Genomic DNA, 20,530 nt, shown 5'->3' on the forward strand with positions numbered 1-20,530 from the left:
AGATCAAAGCAGTCAGTTGCTAAGCATGTGCAATCACGCTAATGAAGCCAAACATTTATGAAAGAAAAAAGTGCGTGCGTGCGGCGGCCAGAATTTACATTCATTAGATGCCTTTCCACAATATCCTTGACCCAGTCCTATCCATTCCAGTCCAGTCAGACCACCGCAGAACCACAAACAAACACACACACACACACACACACACCAAACTAGCATCTGCTTTCCAATCACGCTCCAGAGCAAGGGCTTCACATTAATACATGCATCAAACTCTTCATCTGATACCGACTGGAACATTAACTTGCTTCTCAACATATTACCGGAGTGTAAATATCCTACAGAGCCAAGGCCAAGACATGAACTTACACTGGCCCAACTATTCCACTCACTACCAGAGGAGACACGGAGGGAGGAAAGGAGTCGAGAGAAAGACGCAGAGAGTGGGCATGGGTATTGAGTATAAGTATAAGTAAGTATATATACTCTTTTGATCCCGTGAGGGAAATTTGGTCTCTGCATTTATCCCAATCTGTGAATTAGTGAAACACAAACAGCACACAGTGAACACACAGTGAGGTGAAGCACACACTAATCCCGGCGCAGTGAGCTGCCTGCAACAACAGCGGCGCTCGGGGAGCAGTGAGGGGTTAGGTGCCTTGCACAAGGGCACTTCAGCCGCTTCCTACTGGTCGGGGTTCGAATCGCTAACCAGTAGGCCACGGCTGCCCCCAAGAGGAAGAGAGGGAGAAGAAAGAGGAGAGGAAGAAAGATTGTGTGTGTGTGTGTGTGTGTGTGTGTGTGTGTGTGTGTGTGTGTGTGTGTGTGTGTGTGTGTGTGTGTGTTCATATGTCGCTGCATTGAGTTGAATTGTGGGAGGAAAGGGCTGGCAGCAGCTACAGGCCCTTCAGGAGTTCATTACTGCTGCTGCCACATTCCACAGCAGGAGAGAGCGAGAGAGAGAGCAAGGGAGCGAAAGAGTAGTAAAAAAAAAAGATTTAATGAATCTATTTAAAAATAAAATAAATAAACAAGAGAAACTGGGAGCGTTTTCCACAGCTCAGGATTTAAATTCTCTTTCAGGCGCGACTTGAAAGGGGGAACATCAAATACACAGCACCACCCACCAGCCAGCCACGGCCCCCCCAAGGCTCCCCGCACTTCCTGCAAAGAGGAGGAAGTGCTTGGCACCGTAGCAACATCGCCACACACACACACACACACACACACCCACACCCCTGGATAGACCCTAGGAGGAGGAGCTAAACACGAAGGAAACGGTCAATGGGAGGATCCCTGGACGCTGGGAGCCTGCGGTGAAACTTGAAAGATGGCATGCTTTAGGTATAGACCTACAACATATACAGATGTAAACACTGATACGGAACGTCTTTCCCTCTCCTATAGATACACACAGGGGGTTAACAAGCGGTGGAATACATACACAGGTGTCTGACTTTGAGACTGTGTGGACACCTGCCGATGACACTGCAGAATTGAGCTTGCTCTATCTATGTACTGACACACACACACACACACACAGCAAATGAAGCGCCAACATTGGCTTGGCTTGAGCTCACCCCGATAGCTGGCAGTGTAATGAAGTTGGTTAATTATCAGAGGGGATTGGATGGAGCCGAGTGGTTGGCTCTGAGTGTGGCTAAGGTGTGAGTGTATGTGTGTGTGTGTGTGTGTGTGCGTGTGTACATGTCTGTGTCCTGAGGGAAGCAACACCATTGATTATGGTGGAAGAACAGCGATTAAAACACATAGACACACAGTGCAAACACAGACAGACACACACACACAGTAAACAGAGTTGCTCTAATTACACCATACCAAAACTGCAGTAATGACCGCTAATCCATGAAACGCTTCTGGCTTGTGGACATGGAGACACAGAGAAACTTGGGAAAGTAAGAGTCAGTGTGTGTGTGTGTGTGTGTGTGTGTGAGAAAGAGACTGGGCCCAGAAATCACAACAAACAAAAAACCTGAACACACCCAATGCTTTAATTCAACCAAACCCTAACTCAAACCACTAATAATTAACAAAGCAAAATGGCGTCCGACCCATTATCTGATCTGTAGTTCCATCCTAAAAGCAAACTTGGTGATGTCATCTGTGCATTATTTGGGATAGACAACATCTGTAGCCTACTTTAAATAGTATAAGCCTACTGTACTTGGAGCATTCACAACTGTGCAATGCAACATCCAATGGAGCATATACACTAAACATTCTTATGATATGACAAGAATATTAAGCTGTTAAGCAGTTCAGCTGACAGATTATGCATACCTATTAGTAGCCTATATGCAAGTAGATAAAAATGCATGCGTCTATGTCAGCCATATTTCACTGGGCTTCTTACCATATTGTGTGAGTGAGTGAGTGAGTGAGTGAGTGACAGAGAGAGAGATTAAAAAATAGCCAAAGAAAATAAAGTGTGGGCTGAGAGACTGTGAGAGTGAGACACACACACACACACACAGAGAGGGTGACCGTTGACTATTTAGATGTGCAATATAATATCACATGCAGGAGGAAAAGTGTGAATATAAGGGGAAAAACAGAATGGGTAGAAAGGACTGACTGACGGACAGAGGGAGGGAGGGAGGGAGGAAGGTGCAACAATGAAGAACGAGTGCAGAAGGAAGAGCTGGAGGACCCAGACAGGGAAAGGTGGAAATCACAACAAGCATCAGAGCTGCTGCATCTCTCTCACTCTCTGCTTCTTCACCTTCTCCATCGTCTCTGTCCAGCCAGTCTGCTTCTGTTGCCTGCCCCCATAATCCCCCCCCCCCTTATAGTCCATAGTCTCCGGGCCTCCCCCCCCTCCCCACCCCCTCTTCATTCCTCTCCATTATACTTCCCTCTATTCCTCCCTCCCTCCATCTTTACTGTTCAATGTATTTGGCTCTCGGTCCGTCTGTCTGTCCCTCTGTGTCACTCCATTCCCCATCTCTGCTGTTCCCTCTCTCCCTCTCTCCATCTCTGCTGTTCCCTCTCTCCATCTCTGCTGTTCCCTCTCCCTCTCTGTCTGGCTCATAGGGCTGGTGCATGCGCTCACAGGCTGCCCTTGCACGCAGCACCAGTGTGATCAATTAGGCTCGGCTAGACTCCTCATGTTACATCGAGCGCTAGCCTCAGCAGTATAAACAAACACAGGCACACATGTGCGTGCACACACACACACTAGTGCAATGCGCACACCACATGCACACACACACACACACACACACACACACACAAAGGGATACAATTTCAAATGCAATGCAAGTGTACTGACCATGCACATGGGTGGGTGGAGGGATACAATTTCAAATGCAATGCAAGTGTACTGACCATGCACACACACACACACACACACACACACACACACACACACACACACACACACACACACACACACACATGCACACACACACACACACACACACACACACACACACACAAGCCCATAAATATCTCCAACAGATGGATGGTCAGGCCCTCCCTGTCTCTAACACACTCTCTCTCTCTCTCTCTCACACACACACACACACAATGTCCTTGCAGGCTGCCAGTCTGAATCCTTATGGTGATAAAGCATTCAAAGCTCCTAAGCTCTTCAGTTCAGCCCAGCTCCCATATCTACCCAGCACCTCCGCACCCCCACCACCCACCAGCTCCCCTGCGCAACTCTGGAGCTGCCCGAGGGCCACGCCGCCCCCCTGGCCCCCACCAGCGTCTCAAAGCCTCACATGGTGCCAGCGACCCCAGGCAGCCTTTTACAGCACCTACCAAATAGTCTGACTAGTGCCCTTTCTGTTCAGCAATGACTGGGTCAGCCGGTCCACACACACACACAGCAGTGAGACTGGCTGAGGCTGTTACGAAGGAGCTGAGGGCTGTGCAGGAAACGTTGGAGGCGTTCCTGCAGCACTGACCTGAGACTGAGACTGCCTCCACTTACTCAGAGAAGAAATAAAAAAGAAATTAAAACGGAGGCTGTCTGCACCCAAGTCCTCTGAGGCCGAGATGGGAAGGCCACGAGGCATGAAGCATATGGGGGAATGGCTGAAGGAGCCTGGTGAGAAAATAAAGAAGTGTGTGTGTGTGTGTGTGTGTGTGTGTGTGTGTGTGTGTGTGTGTGTGGATGGGTGGGTGGGTGGAGGGTATGTGAAGGAAGAGAAAGAGAGAGGAGGGGGAGGCAGCACGAAGGGAAAGATGGAGGGAGATGGGGTTGAAAGTAATAGAGGGAGAGAGAAGGAGAGTGAGCTAGTGCGGCTCATTCACTCCTCTAATTATGCGCCTTATAATTAAAATGCAAATGCAGCGGGAGTGTGTAGCAGTCGTTTAAGTCACCCACCCTACCCCTCCTTTCTTAACTCACTTCACTTTATTCCTCCGCTTTCCTTGAAGGTCCTCCAGCCCACTGAGGCAGCCACTCGCTGCTCACCTTGCCTCCGTAATTGCGGTGGAAAGCGCCAGAAATCCATAGTCATTTGCTCCCCCTGAAACGCACCACCACCACAATCCCACAATGCATTTCGTGACACGGTACACCTCCTGTGGGAGTGGGGGCGGGGTATCCCCTTTAAACTACAGCATTAACACACAAAACAGCCGAGCTGCAATTCCTATTAACGCACTGTTCGAATAATGGTAAGACTGAGGTCCCAATGGGACCGTCTCTGGTTCATGACTCGTCTTTCCCTTCTCGCAACCTATGACCGTTCCACCACACGGCCTGTCCAGAGGCTGACACCAGGCTAATGCAGTAAAAGCATGTTAGCGATGCCCAGAGGCCCCTTGCCTAGTCCTGGGGCACGCTTTAGCGCTTTGCTAACACCGCTGCCTTTGGTCACAAAGGCCCAATTTTTAATTTGGTAGCGTGACCCGGGGTTCCCCAAGGCTCGCTCCCGGGTCCCTTTTTAATGTGTGGTAACCTCTGCTTGATGCAGGCAGAACTCAGCATGGTCGTCGCCCATCAACAGCAGAAGCCGCCGTCCCCATAAAAACAACAAAGGGACCGACTCCCTTGCGAACCATTAGGGTCGTGTTTTTTATTCAAATGAGAAGCAGGCAGGCTGAGCCTGCTTCAGAAAATAAGGGGGGGGGGGAGAGCTTTGTTTTCCTCTTTTATTTTGGGAAGGGATGACGTCCTTGAGTTTGACATTGCCAGGTAACGTTTTTTTTCTTCTTTTTCCCCCCCGCCGTTCCTCCTCAATTATCCAGCCCTGATGTAGTGGATTTCAAAAGCATTTTCAGACCTCGGCTGTTATTAGCTGGAGCCCAGGCGCTCATGAAAGACCCAATCAACACAAAGACAGCTCTTGTCTGTGACTGCTCTCAGAATGGGTGTATCACCCCGCTCTCCCTCATCTCATCCTCTCTCTCTCTCACACACACACACACACACACCACATCCCCTTAGGTAGCACCACCATCGGTTCTTCTGATCCTTGCTACACCTGGGTAATCGCTCGGACAGTGCAGACAGTGTTCTATCGACCAGGCCCGCTGCTTTAACACACAACTTTATCGCAGTGACAGCCAGCCGGTAACCCTTCATCTCAGTAAGAGTGCAGCATGGTGCTGGATGAAGCCCCATGCCCCCACCCCCGCTCTCTTTAGGATGGACAGCAGAAAGAGACAGATGGGATGTGTGTACGCTCCTTCAGCTTATTCACAGAGCCCATCATTATCAGCCGCTTTAATTATCCAGCTTCAACACATTACTGCAGGTCCCATCGATGAAACTTTCGAGCCGAGACAGCATGTCAGTCACCTTGTCAAAAGGCGTGACTGTTAAAAATAGGCAGTGGAATAAGGAAACCAGAAGTCTCCGCACCTTATGTAAACACAGAGATTATGAACACTGCTGACCTGGGATCCACCTGTGCAACTGGGCCTGGTACATTTTCTTGTTACTGTGGCTGTTCAAAGACAAATACTTGAGAGTGTGTGTGTGTGTGTGTACCAAAGTAAACATAGAGGAAAAGCAAACACATCACCAACATCTCCCAGCAGGATGTCAGTCAAGCTCATGCAAGTGTTTGCCCATGATATCTGTGATATTTACAGTGGAACTAAGAATATCTCTTCATCCACACATGTGCACAGAGAGAGGTTGGGGGGGCCTGCCTGCACCTGCTCTGTTCTGCAGTGTGGTGTGTTTTAAAATGGTGAGGTTTGTGCAGAGGCACATGGATTGGGTGGCCTCAGATGCAGTTGCCCTAACTCTCTAGAACATTCCCCAGATGGCCGGATACCTCCACCAGCACAGGGCAATTCCAGCCCACGCTTGCTCCCTTTCTCTCCACCTCTCCATACCACACTTTTTTTTTTATTCCATTCTCTCTTTTCCTCTCTCCAACCCCTCCCCTCCCTCGCACCCAAACCTCCCTTCTTCCTCCAGGGAGGAATCATTCCATTCTCACTCTCTCCTCCATGGCTTTGCCCCCAAACAATTACAATGGTGAGGAGAGGTGCCAGGAGCAATGCAAGCGGCGTCATTTGTGCAAAAGCCTTCAGCGTGTGAGAGAAGGAGCAAGCTCCAATGAACAAGCAAGCGAGCCGGCAGAGGGGGCAGGGGAGGAGAAGGAGGAGAAGGAGGAGGAGGAGGGGGTGGAAGGAGGGGAGAAAGAGAGAGAGCTGGCTGTGAGAGCTGGGAGGCAGTGAGTGCTTCCTGTGTTAATTAAATAAGGAAAAGCGTTGTTTGCAGACCGCCCCACCACAACACACATCTGTGATTACCCACATACATGCACACAACACACAACACACACACAAACAAAAACAACTGACAGGAGGTTAAGCCTCCAGGGACCTGACCCGAGAATACGGCTCCCACCCCCTTTCTCTCCCATGCAATATCGTACTGACTTTACGCATTTGAAGAGCAATGGGGTGTGTGTGTGTGCCGCTGTGTTTAAGGCTGTAATGCAGACAGACAGCCAAACACATTAAACTGGGAGCAAAAGGCTATGCTCCATTTTCTATGTCAAACAAACAAACAAACACACACACACACACTTCAGAAAAGTCAATTAGGTTCTAGCTTTCCTCTGAAATGAGTCATGCTGTCACTGCAATAAGGGAGGTCCTATGGACATTGCTGCCTCACCACAGGCTGATGGACCCTGTCCACCTCCTCCCCTGACTCTCCAGGTCTCTCTCCAGCTCTTTAAACACATTCCTGCCATTGTGTTGATTGACTGGAATCAAGGTCTCAGTTAGCGCCACCATGTGTGTGATCTGTGTACAGAGCCTGGATTGTGTATGAACACTGGAGTATTTCGGAGCAGGAGGAGGACCTCTAGGACCATGGAGCAGGCAACTCGGCGAGAGTGGAGCAATTCGCTGAGTGTGTATTGTATGGAAACAGAATCAGGCCTTTAAAAATTCCCATGATGCATTGAGCTCCCCCACCTAGACTAGACCAGACTAGAGCAGCCTCGGTTACAACAGGTCGAATAGCATCCACACAGAACAACAGTTAGTCACAGTCGAGCTCTATTTCAGGCTGAAACATGAACAAGTGTACTCCAGCCCTACAGAAAGACATTCGCTTTTACTGTGCTGCCCGGAAGACACGGACCCTGTCTCTCTGAAAATACAGCTGTTGGACAACAGTTGGACACACAGGCAGAGTGGGTGTCTAGCAGTCCAATGGGAGCTAAACAGCACACACACACACACACACACACACACACACACACACACACACACACACACACACACACACACACACACACACACACACACACACACACACACACACACACACACACACACACACACTTTACATTCAGTTCAAGTTCAAGTTGTTCAAGTGTGATCTAGCAGGGAGTAAGTCATGGTATACTGTACATGCTCTGTCGCTCTCTTTTGTGCAGGCCTAGCGCTCACAAACACAATTTCAAAGCATTTGGAAAAGCCTATTAAAACAGCAAGATGTAAATACACTGCAGCATTATTTGAAGAGGAACGTAACAGGATTAAAAACGCACCACTGCGTCAACAAACCGGAGATAGACCATTGTGAATATTGCCATATTATAGTGTGTGTGTGTGTGTGTGTGTGTGTGTGTGTATGGCGAGCAAGAGAGAGAGAAGGCAAACAGAACAGACATGAAGACATTTTCTCCACAAAAGCAGGAAAAGGCAGAAGGGTAGAAAGAGAGTGTGTGAGCGAGAGACAGAGTGTGAGATGGAGAAGGAGAAAGAGCGCGAGAAAGCAGGAGGGAAGAAGAGAGAAGGTGGAGGAGAGGTCCAGACAGGAGAGCACTGCTCTTTTCAGACGAGCAGGGAGCGGTGGAGGCAGCGCCGCTAATAAGTTCAGCTCCGTCCGTCTGCTCTTCTCCCCGCGACAGAGGCGACCGCTCACCGAGCCCCCACGTCACTCTGGCTCCCAATTACCACACACACACACACGCGCACGCACACACGCACGCGCGCACACACACGCGCATGCACACACATACGCATGCACATGCACACACATGCACACACACACACACACACACACACACACACACACACACACACACACGCTGCTTAAAACTATTAACATAAACGCCATACCACTCCATTTCCCTCCCTAACACACACAGCATACCACATAATGACTAAAAAACGAACACAGAAACGGCAAGCTACGCACAACCTCGTAAATTTAGAAACCCTTCCCTCTCTCTCCAACACACACAGATAAACAGTGAACATCCATACTCATAATGATAACATAAAACAGACCCTTAGGAACACCATTCCACAAACACACACACACCCTAATACACTCAAAGGACTGAGCTCCCTTCTAATGAGTGCACTGGGGCTGCATTAGTGTAGCTTGCAGTTAATGTACTGCTGAGACATCGCAAATGAGTGGCTTCTTCAAGCACTTTTGTTTAAGCTGATTATGTCTGTGTGCCTATTGTATGTGTGAGTGAGTGAGTGAGTGAGTGAGTGACTATGCTTGTATAGTGTGTGTGTGTGTGTGTGTATGCAAGTGAGACAGAGAGAGAGCAGGACGGTTAGGTTAGCAGTAGTCTCAGCTACACTGTATTGAGTTGAAGACTGCCACACAAACACACACACACAAACACATGTTCAAGCTAACATACATACACTCCGCCAGATCTATTCCATTATACACCAAGCTCCGCTCTTGTCAGCTCTAGGCTTGCGGTCATTGCTCACAGTAGACTGCTGAGCATGGATCTTGGGACACCGGCCAGCCTGGCGCTGCTACACCATGGACAGTCCAATTACCTCAGAGTTAAGGGGATGGTTACAGCACGGCTGGAAAGCAACAAGGACAACCGTCTTTGCACTCGGCATCCTGGTCGAATATTTCTGTACTGCCTGTCTACCTGTTTGTTTCTGTACTCTGGTTCTTGGTCGTGTTTATTTTTGGTAGCCTGGTTGTGTTTGGTTTTAGCTTTGGTAGCAGCTGCTGTTGTTGTAGACTGGTGATTGTTTCAGCTTGATTAGTAGTCTGTTAGCAATAATAGTCATAATAATAATCATAATTTTTGCGATTCGATTTTCAATCTTTTTTTTAATATTTCTATTAGGGATGTAACGATTACCGGTGTAAGGGTAAACCGCGATAAAAATGTTGACGATAACAATTACCGTTTTCTTTTGAAACATCATGATTATCACGGTTGATTACCGTGGTGTGGAAACCGTGTGTTTAATCCTTCCCAGCTTCATCCGAGCCTGCTTTTGACATACAGTAGGCCTGGTGCAATGAAATAAAACTGGTACCCTACTGATTCTGTTGTCTAATTGATGGTTTTAACTGCGGTTCTACACCTGATTTTAAAACAACATTTTCACCGCAAAACGTGCACTGTATCATGTAGCCACTCTGTGTCTTTTTATGTTCACGTCCACATTAAATCCACTCCACTCACGTTATCAGGAGAATACAGTAGCCTAAAGTTTTATTTCGAACACTTACTTTGGTCTCACTCATTGGATCCAAATAACAGAAATAGTAAACTCTAAGTCATGGTAGGGTAAGTTAAACTATAAGCACATAGCCAATTAAACATGAAAAAGTGAACGGGACATTTTTTGAAACTATTTCAGCTTGTGTAGGCCTATCAGTGCTTTCTGAACATATTGAACACACTTTTAAAAATACCGTGATAATACCGAAAACCGTGATAATTTTGGTCACTATAACCGTGAGGTTAAATTTTCATACCGTTACATCCCTAATTTCTATTAATGCATTCTTTATATGTTATTGACTTTTTTTTGGCCTTTTCCTTTTCTGTTTCGGGGGGCTTTTATTTTGAAACCGTTTTTTATTCTGAAACCGTTCCAACCGCGAGGTTGTAATGTAAACAGAACAAACATTAGGCTAAACATAGTGAAATGAAACAACACAGAATGATAATGATTGTTTCAGCACATTCTGAAGAGACCCAAGGTTAGTGTTCATGGAATATGTACTTATCAATGTGCATTTTAAGCCTTAAAGTAATTTTGGACTGTAACTAGATCATCTGTTCACTTGCTCAGTTGAGTAGGCTAAGTTAGTGTTAATTGACGTAAATTAACGACAAAATACTTCCACACCGGTGATTTCAGAGTATCAAGAGGGGCTTCAATTTCGGTAGGTTGATGTGTATATTTTAACTGACTGCAGCCAAAAATGTGTTGACGCCGCAGTTCAGCACGTACGTGTAGGCGTGTTGGCATACATGCTAATCATGACATTGGGGGTGTGGCTGCATCGTCGATTTTACTTTTGCGTTCGAAGTTCGAGATTGAGAAATCGTGACACCCCTAACAGTGAGCCTAACAGTTACTACAACAGCAAGAAAAGAAAGAAAGAAAAAAAATGTAAGAGAGGCAAAATATTTGGGAACAAAACACCGTCAGACATTAACTGAAGGTCAGCACCAAAAAGAATCCCATCCTCAACACATTTTGGCTGTCCCTTCGCTCTCCGTCGTCTTCCTCTTATTGTTGGTCTTTATGCTGGGCTCTCAGAGGGAATCATCAGAGGGGGCAGCTAACTTTAACCCCAACTCCTCTGCTCTCCAAATGCCAAGCCGATAAGCCGACTTCTGCACCAATGTCACACACACACACACACACACACAAGAAGTAGCAACATAGAGGTGAGACAGACAAGTGGTGACATTTTAAATTTGTCAAACACCCACCCACAATCGTCTTTCTTACTTTCTCACTATACTTTCCTCCATCTCTTTTAGCTCTAAAGCACCACCACCACCACCAAACACCACCCACAAAACTCTTTCCTTGACAAAAATCCTGTCCTTGCTCAAATGTCCTTCCCTGAACTTTTTGGAGCTAACTTTCTGAGTGAAACTTTCCAGCAGAAGAATAAAACAGTGCTTAGATTGGAACCATTACGAGGTGGCAGGACCCGTTTTAAATTAACACTCCCTAATGCACCAATTAGAGCGCTGCACATTGCTATCCACCTCCCACATCCATTCAGCATCACCCCAGACACCAGGGGCCGTATTAATAAAGCCTTTTATCTTACCACTAGGAGTACTCCTAAATCGCACTAAAAGATTTTAGCTAGGAGTTTACTCTGAAAAGTTATTCACAAAGCCTTTCAGACCTACTCTTAGTAAGGAAAAATGATAACTCCTAAACTAAGAGTGAGTCTTCGTTGCTATGGATGACGTCATTACTCATGCACAAGCTTGACTGAAGTGACCACCTTGATTGGCTGATGATTGTTACGCGGGAATGATTCCAAACACCTCCCTTACGATAATGAGTGACAGGTGACAGGTCTGAGAATCGTCGCCACAACACAGACGGAAGATGATGAATAACTGAATAAAAAGGCCTAGCCTAAATGAATAAAGAGTAAGGAAAAAGAAGTAGCCTAATGAAACATACGGATTGATGCAGTATCTTTGCAACATTATTCAATTAATCTGTCACCATAGCCTATGCCTACGTTTGCAAAGAGGAGAATATTTTAATTTGATTCACAATGAAACGTTACATTTAATTTACATGTTGACAATGAGTAGTTTTGGTTGTTATTGGTGGCGTTATTGCATCAGTTAGTTATGCCTACAATGCAAAATTGTTTCCTTGCGACTGGAAGCTCCTGTAGCCACATAGGATTTCAAAACATTGCGACGTGAAATGCCACAAAAAGCGGTTTGTGAATAGGTCTTAGTAAGTTAGGAGTCCTCTCGACTTCTTTTAAGCTGTGCCAGACTTAGGTGCTACTTTTAGGTCTAAAACGCTTCACGAATTACTTTTAGTGAAAAAAATTAGGAGTCCTAAAGGAGTGACACACCCATTATTTTTAGGAGTTGCTCCTAAATTCGCCAGTTAGGAGCTACTTTTAGCCTTAAAATTCTTTGTAAATACGGCCCCAGAGCAGCAGAGCGAGACATCAGCTGTGCAGAGGAGGGATGATTGAGAACACCAGAGGGAGGAGAGGAGAGGAGAAGAGAGAGAGAGAGAGAGAGAGAGAAAAAAATACATTGGTATGGAAGAGGAAACTAAATGTGAAGGAGATGGTCCAAAATTGTCAGGCAGGAACAGAAGTGTCCACTGGGGAGCTGAACTGAAAGTGTTAAGATGTGGCCAAGAAGCCACATAGTGTTGGAACGTCAGGATGAAGAGCTGTGTGATTGAGGGAGGGAGAGAGAGAGAGAGAGAGAGAGAGAGAGAGAAAGAAAGAGAGAGAGAACAGGAAGAAGGACAGCAAATAGAATAGAACACCAAAGTATAAACCTCATTTAAGAAGACGCACAGACACACACACTCTCCCACTGTCTTGCAGGGTTGCCTCAGCAACTAGAATTGGACTTGAGGAGAACAGAGGAACTCCAGTGACAGTGTGAAACGAACAGGAAGAGAGTAAGGAGGACTGACAAAGGGAGAAGAGAAAATAAGAGAAGACAAGAGAAAAGTGAGACAGAGAAAGAGAAAGAGAAAGAGAGAGAGAGAGAGAGAGAGAGAGAGAGAGAGAGAGAGAAAGAGAAAGAGAGAAAGACAGAGAGAGGCTGAGATGGATACCTCCTGCTTCAGGAAATAGCAACAGCAGGCAGTAGGCCGCTCACCAGTGTTGCTGTGGTTTCCCTACGCCAACGGCTTTGTCACTGGCCCTTGCTCAATGCAAGAGTCCAGCACAAAACACAAGAGGAAGAGAAAGTATGTACGCATGCGATGTGATGTGATGCGGGGGTCACTATTCTCACACACACACACACACACACACACACACACCACAGTCTGAATTCCCACAGTGGCAAAGAAATAAATGAAAATGCATTATTCAAGGCAGTCACCTGACAATGTGGATCACACATACAGTACAGACCCACAATCCCATACATGCAGTGAATCTGTGAAATGTGTGTGTGAGAGAGGAGGTCAAAGTCAGTTTAGGTGCTTCTGTGTGAACTTCGACCCAGCAAAGACCCAATGAAAGCATAGACCAGAGGCCAGCACAGAATAAAACACACAAAGGTTCAAGATTAGCATTACGGTAGTAAGCATGGCTAAAAATAAGATCAATTTGCGGTCACCTACATACTCTCCTAAATGAGTATTTTAAGGAGATAAAACCTAATGGTATTAGTGGACAAGTGATGGGAGTTTATGTCCTGACTGACTGAATGCATAAGGTGGATCGTTGTTTAGCCGAAGGACATTACTATCCACCACTGCACCACTTTCATTCAGGTCTAGAGGGGGCCAACGATCCAGCCTGACTTGATGGTGCTGATTTATATTCAGCTTTGCCCATCACAAATATACCCCCGTCTGGCAAAGCTCACTCGCCGCCAAACTTCTTAGACTCGCACTGAAACTCCCCAAGACTAATTAGGCAGTCAAAGAGAAGGCTCGTTCCTCTGATCACAGCAAAGAGGCGGCAGGAGCAGGTCAGACCATGGCCACACATGCACACACTAGCACACACAAGCACAAGCGCACACACACACTCCCACAAGGCAGTGTCATTTGCATAAAAGCATGTTGTTTTATGTTATTCAAGAAGACTCCATTTTGCGTCCTATTCCTAATTCATCATCCACTTTCAACTCTGCCTACTGGCAGTGGAATGAGCAAAACCACACACATACTCATCACACCTGACATAGCCTACTCTATTATTTTATGCATTTATCGTGTGTGTGTGTGTGTGTGTGTGTGTGTGTGTGTGCGCGCGCGCGCATGACTGCTGCATCTATTCTTAGCCGGTGGAATGAGAGGTCCAGTTGATCTGGAGCCTTCCTCTGTTGGGTGGGAGTGGCACTAAGGATGTGAAAATCAACTAGTTTCACCAGTAATTGCAATCAAAATCAGCGGCTTCCAACCCACAGGGATTTCTGACATTTCACTGAGAGCTCTGTGCTGAGCTGGTGCACAAGATGTGCCTGGCTGGCTGGGTGGGCTAATACCAATCACATATCTGGACAGACAGCAGTGTGAAGTGTGAATTCTTCGGTGAGACAGAGAGACAGTGACACAGACGAAAAAATGGTACGTCTATTAAACATAATAGGAACAACAGATCTAATTTCTAGTGACCACAGCAACGGTGCGCATAAGGAAAAAAATTAGTAGCCACGTTTCACAAATGGACAGGCTTATTTTGTCAGCTATGGAAATGTGACATAACTGACACTCACAATAACACACACACACACACACACACACACACTCAAACAGCACTTAAAGTTCTACTAATTAGGCTATAAGCCTTTGGCTCATTTCTCCCTGGGGAAGTATGCATGGTGCAGGACTGTCAGTCTATGACTCACACACACAACACACACACACACACTTTAACTCTTGTAAGCACCATCCAAGTTGAAAACAATCCTTTCTCTCAATCTCTCTCTCTCACCATGTCTCTCTCTCTCTCCATCCTTCGTTTTTTCTCTCCCTCTACCCCCTCTCCCCCACACCCTCTTCTCGTCCTCCTCCTCCTCACACCTGTCAGGTCTTTATTAGAACATAAGTGTTGCTTCAGCGCCCCAAGAGCAAAAGGAGACCGTCACAGGCAGCAGTTCCTCCATCGCCTTCACCCTGTCTGTTCTCCACTTCTTTCCTCTCAAGCCCTTCATCATCCCACTCTCATATATCTATCTATCTATCTATCTATCTATCTATCTATCTATCTATCTATCTATCTATCTATCTATTTCAGTTTCCACTCCTCTTCCTCTCCAACCCTCTTCATCCTTCGCCTGTGTCCCTCATCCTTGTCTTTTCATTCTTGCCGTTGCTAAAGCCACAGTCTATCAAAGCCAGTCTGAGTTAATCTCGACTTTTCTTCTTCCTTGGCCTTCTCTGGCTGCCTTGTGCTGGACCAAAATTCCAGCCTAGAACCCCCACCACACACACACACACACACACCAGTTGGTAGCCTACCCACCCTGGGTAAGATCAAAGTGCATCAGGCATCTGTGAGGGCTGGATCTGCCATGGCTGGCCCAGATGTCTCACGTCTCACGTCTCCACGTCTGGAGGTGTGTGCGGCCGCTTGCTTGGAGCTGCTCTGTCTTTGTGGTGCCTCGAAGTCTCCGGGCTCTCGAGCAGAAGCGATCGCTACAACAGAAAGAAGCACAGGAAACAAAAGGGGGATCTTGAGAGGGAAACTCTTGATGATGACATCAGCTCAGTCAGAACATTCTGACATCTCATTAATGGTCCTGGTCACTTTCTTCAACATTCAACACTAGATTCCATTTCAGCCGCTTTCACATAATCATAACTTTCCATGTGTGTGTCAACGTGTGCAATCTATCTATACAATAATAACTTGTGTCTCATACCAATCTAAACAGCATCTATAATTATGTCCTCCTCATACCAAACTAGCGCCTAGGGCAGGAGTAGTGATGAGTTTATTAATGACCCATAAAATTGGCACAGATGAGAAAAACATTAGTGCAACCCACCGATGAGTCATTGGTGAGTGACTCTCGCACTGCTGACGCATTTATCTAAACACAGCAATTAGAGGAAGCTTGGAACCCCAAACACCAGAACCCTTTATCACCTTTATCACACTAACATTACATGTTGCGAATCCTCATTTTAACACTACTCTCTCGGTGTTCACTAAAACACACACACACACACACACACACACACACATTACACCTTTTAAACTCCAAACACACACCTGCTCTCTTACTCACACACAGCCTTTTCCAGTCCCATTCATTAGCAAAATAGTATATTCATTAGCAAAATAGTATAATAGAGTATAAAAATATACTTTTTGGCATTGGCAAAGAGATCTACAGAAAGACACTGCACAAACATTATCCAACACATACACACACACACAGACTTGAAGCCAGGAGGAAAGGTCCAAAACAGTGCAGGGAGTCCAAACCAACACTTGCTTTCTTTCTTCTCCTGCCCAAATAAACACACATCAAAAGCTCTGGAGTCTCTACAGGAGCGGCAGCATCTCCCTCGCTGGCGTCCTACTCGCCTTTTTCTTTTGCTCACAGAGGGCATCAAAAACAAACAAACACATCCAGTGCCCTGCCACAGCAGTCTACGCCACCCTAAACCCACCTCTCTCTCTGTGGTCAAAAGATGGAGAAATAGTAGAGTCCCCACACACACACACACACGCGGAGTGTGTGTCTGTATCTAGGACTTTGGTTGGATGGTCAACATCTCACCTGTTATGTGTCTAGGTAATCATGTTTCTGGTGTGTGTGTGTGTGTATGTATATGTGTTCACTTCCGAATGAACACAAGTTAAGAACTGCTGACAGGCCAACGTGGGGAGTGAGCGAGTGCAAGAAGAGGAGGAGGAGGAGGAGGAGGAGGAGAAGGAGGAGGCAGAGAGGGAGCAGGGCAGACGAGTGTGACAGAGAGCGCCTGGAAAGCAGAGGGAAAGGAATGAAAAGAGAAAGGCAAGGAAATGGGAAAGTGCAGAACGTGAGCGATGAGCGATGAGCGTGGGGAGGAGGCATGAAAGATGGGATGATCCACTACACCACGCTGATGAAAGAGAGGGAGACAGAGAGACAGACAGAAGAGAGGAGAGAGTGCCGGAGGGAGAGATGAGCCCAGCTCAGGTAGAGAGGAACGAGGAAGAAAGAGGAAGGAAAAATAAATAAATAAAGAGGAGAAGTATTGGGGGAGTGAGGAGGGGAAGGGAGGTGAGCGGAAGGACAGATTAAGTGAAAGAGAGGAGAGACAGATCAGGGAAGAGACATGAAAAAGAACATCAGTCCTCAGAACAGAGCAAGAGAGGGAAACAGACAGAGGGGGGGGGGGGAGGATCACTGGAGAGAGGGGGGGGAAAAAATCAAGAAGGTTTGTTACTTTGAACGCAAGAAATGAGGGGAGAGTCGAGGGGAGGCACCTCACACTATGGGGGGCCTGTGTGTGTGTGTGTAGAGAGAGAGAAAAAGAGAGAGAGAGAGAGAGAGAGAGAAAAGAGAGAGAGAGAGAGAGAGAGAGAGAGGCCTCCTGTAGAGCGAGAATACAACTCCCACAATCAACTCCCATCTGACCCTGTACGTCATCATGTGTGCAAACACACACACAAACAGCATAGATCAGGGCTTCAACAATGAGTTGATTAATCAATTAGATGTCAAGTACTAAATAAATTGGCAACTATTTTGGTAATCGGTTTAATCGGCTTGTGTCAATTTCTTGTTAACAAAAACACCGCAAAATTCTCTGATTAAATTAGAATATTTTCAGTTTAGTTTCTCCTCTATGACGGTAAGCTAAATATTGTTAGTTTTTACAATTTTATTTTTACTTTTATTGATCAAACATCAAAAACATTGAGAACTATGAAGGGTCATTTTGTGTCAAATCAGACAAAATTGAGGAAAATGGTTGCTGCACCGTCTCAGATTTTGCTCAAAGTTTGTCTATCTAATATTTAGGTCCCAAAACTAAGGCCTGTAAAATATGTTTGTTAAATTCCAATGTTTTCATACATTTTTTTCACCCTCGATTTTGTATCATTTTTATCTCAGAAATGCCTTATCTTGGAGGCCATGTTTGGGCATTAACATCTTGAAAATGATTATTCCTATTACTCCTTTTGACTATTTATTTATCTATAGTACAACATTGGGACTTTGTACATTAACTACCCATACACTAAGCTACTTGCACATAGATTTTCAAGTGCCTGCTACCTACCCCACATACCATTTTAATCCTACAAAAATGACAGAAAAAAAAAAAAAAAAAAACACAACCTTCCCTTGTTCAATCCTTCAAATTTGCAAGCCCATTATATGTGGAGAGCTCAAATATTGGTACATCATTAATAAAATATAGCCTAGTATGTAAAGAAAAAAATAATGCTTAATACCAAATGCATACAAAACCAAGTTTATACTACCCTTCACGTTTCTGTTTCCAAATCTAGGGCCTTGTAGAAAACCAATGAGCATGTCGTACAAACTTGTAATGGTTCAGTCAAACTGAGAACATGTTTGTCTTCCACCATACAAAATTTGGGCTGCGTATGAATAATACTTTAATTTATATTAATGCCCAAACATTGCTTCCCAAATAATGTGATTTTCAGGCTGTAAAATTGTAACTGAAAAGGTAATTTCAAGGGCTGAAAATAATATCAAGACATAGGATTTTAACACAAGTATTTTACAGATCTTGGTTTTGGGACCCATTATTGATACAGACAAGGTCTGAACAACATCTGCGACGGTGCAGCAATAACCTTATCTGATTTGACACGGAATGACCCTGAAAATAATCATTAGCTGCAAGTATTTTCAAAATTGCAGAAGTACACCCATAGCCTACTGAATAAGTTACAGAACGAACAAATGAACGAACGAACACACACACACTTACAAAAAGGGCAATAAAGTGGAGACAAAAAGCCAAAAGAGGAGCTTTCCAAGATTCAAACAGAGTCAATGGTATCCCCCAAAACACACACACAGCCTTATAAGTGGCCAGGCAGCCCTAATGTTGCCTACCCAGCCCTGCCCTGCCCTCCTCTCAGCACTGCAGCCCCCTTTATTTTCTCCTCATCCAAAAGAGAAGAGCAACTCTGGCTCAGACAGGGGGCCATCCATCTCTTATACAGAGGGACACACACACACAACGTGGATAAAAGACACAGAGAATGCGGACAGGTGGACCATGGCAGGTGAAAAACCCAGAGGCATAAAAGATAAGAGGGATGAGCCCTGATATGGAGGATGAAAAAATAGTGGGTCTATCTATGTGTGTGTGTGTGTGTGTGTGTGTGTGTGTGTGTGTGTAAAAGAAAGACAAACCTAGAGATCACCAAACCCCAATCTCCCCTCCAACCGCTAGACTAATCCTACAGCCAATTTGAATGTGAATTCAAATATTCATACCGCAACCTGCAAATCCACCTCTGACAGCAAACTGATCCTACCTGTTCACCCCTCAGGGTGTCTGTCTGTGTGTGTCTGTGTGTACACATATATATGACTGAGCAATGAAAATCTGGCAATTTTATGGAAAAAAAGTTGATTGGGTCTCTCCTTGTTTATTTGTGTGTGTGTGTGTGTGTGTGTGTGAGAGAGAGAGAGAGAGAGCGAGAGCGAGTGTGACTATGCGTTGAACACAACGCGTCCTGATCACGTCCATAAACAAACACGACCACAGCACTTGAAGCGGTATCGATTAACACATTAACACAACAGATACTGCCTCCTGGGAATAACACCTCACACTGTCCAGTCTGAAGCTGAAAGAGGGGGTGAGTAGAGTGAGTGTGTGCATTTACAGACACTGAGTGGCTTCTAATTGACTGCAATGCTGAGGAAGAGCTGCAGCAAGGCCGGGATACGAGACGGTGCACCTGCAAATGTCACCACCAGAAAATGTCAGAACGGAAAGGAGAGTGTATGTGACACACAATAACACACGCGCGCACACACACACACACACGGGGGAAAAGACTAGGGTATGTTTTATTTTTTTCCCCCTCCTCACACGCTGAGAGACTGTAGCTCATGCCTGCCCTTTAAACACCTTTAAAAAGCTGCTCTGAGGCCTCTCCTGCGCCCACTGTTCCGCGTGGAGCTGAATGGCCCAAACACCCCGGCCTGCTCAACTGCACCGGCCTACCAGCAGGTAGATAACAGCAGGTCCGACACCTCCCTCCCTCCTTCCCCTCGGGCTGTGGCTGAGCTCGGCTGCATACAGCTCCGTCTCTCTGGCATCTCGGCGGTGGCCTGCGGTCATGGGCCCCAGCCAGCCAGACAACCAGCCAGACTGCCTCTCAGCCTGGAGGGTGAGATAGGTGCTCCCCCTCTGCCTCAATTCCTACCCAGCACTTCAGCCTGCAACACTTCCTCTACAGAACATCCACAGTGGCTGTGAATGAACCCTCATCACCACAGCTGCCTCACATCACAATCTCCATTCCTCGTGGTAGGATGTAGGTGTATTGTGGTGTATTGTCACTTTGAAATATTAGTTTAAAGGCTAATCTACATGGTCATATTTTGATATAATATACGGGATAATGTATAGAACGGCTGTAATTATTGGGAAA

At 46.0% G+C, this 20,530-nt stretch overlaps 1 long non-coding RNA gene across 1 annotated transcript in view; it reads right to left on the reverse strand.

The window, feature by feature from the left end:
* The window catches only part of LOC125295967, a 36,712-nt gene that overhangs the window by 3,562 nt on the left and 12,620 nt on the right, over positions 1-20,530 (reverse strand). Inside the window, exon 2 of the long non-coding RNA XR_007193700.1 lies at positions 15,404-15,576. This is a non-coding gene — a long non-coding RNA (uncharacterized LOC125295967). The remainder of the gene's footprint in view (positions 1-15,403; positions 15,577-20,530) is intronic.

The sequence above is a fragment of the Alosa alosa genome, chromosome 6, assembly GCF_017589495.1.
Source record: "Alosa alosa isolate M-15738 ecotype Scorff River chromosome 6, AALO_Geno_1.1, whole genome shotgun sequence".
In the NCBI taxonomy this organism is placed as follows: Eukaryota; Metazoa; Chordata; class Actinopteri; order Clupeiformes; family Clupeidae; genus Alosa; species Alosa alosa.